Here is a 980-nt window from a genome sequence, read left to right as displayed (position 1 = left end):
TGCCCTTTCAAACCTACAGATGTTTCACAAAGAACAAACGCAAGGAGAAGAAGTCACTTTAACCTGACATACCTCCTGTGGCTGCAGGACAGGAAAGAAGGGAGGGGAAGGAACATTAAGAAAGACGAATTACAAGTGTAAGTGGCTTTTCCCCATAGTCAGTGGCAGTTTAATGTCCAGATACTCCACAACAAGGTAAATTTAGGCTGAAGATTCAAATATTCACAAGAAAGACTGCTTCTCTCACATATAACAAGGTCTCCCAAAACACTACAGGCTGTTAATTTACACTTACTCATTTCAATTAATCCACATTGATGTAGTAATACTGGGCAGTGCTACTGACATTCACAGGGCTCAAATCTGCAGCTGCATTACTTTTTTTCCATGTGCTGTGTGTCTGCTGCCTTTTGTAGAACACAGGTTTCTAAATCCACCTTGAAAGTCATGTCCCTGAGTTTTAGAGCAGACAAGTGAATAAATGCAACTTTCCTAGGATTTCCTAATCTGAACTACCCCTGCCTGGAGCCAAGATGTAAGAACAGTCAATCACATTTCCTGGAAACACCATCAACCTCAAAACATAAGTCTTTTTACCTAAGCAACACTATTTCCACACTAAAGCAAGGACTGGTTTGGCTTGGTGACCTCTAAATGAATCCCAGGCACAGTCTTTAACCTCCATCACTTGGACTGAATAAGAATTGTTCCCTGATCTCCTGATGACCTAACTAATACCAATTAGATGTTTTCCACCGGATCACCATGACAATGGACTCTCTATTACACCATCCCTGCCTGCAACTAGCCCTAGGCTGGTATTTGTACAGATCCACCCTCTCTTGCTGAGATCAGGTGTTTGAGGAGTGGCACTACAGGCCTGCACAAGCAAATATCACACAAAGCCAGCTCCTGCTGGAAACCCAGAAGACTCCCTGAGACCAGAACAGTATTTCAGTTATGTCTGCAAGAATCCACCC

The sequence above is a fragment of the Chaetura pelagica genome, unplaced genomic scaffold (genome assembly GCF_000747805.2).
Source record: "Chaetura pelagica isolate M959 unplaced genomic scaffold, ChaPel_1.0 scaffold698, whole genome shotgun sequence".
NCBI lineage: Eukaryota > Metazoa > Chordata > Aves > Apodiformes > Apodidae > Chaetura > Chaetura pelagica.
This window is presented reverse-complemented; position numbering follows the sequence as displayed.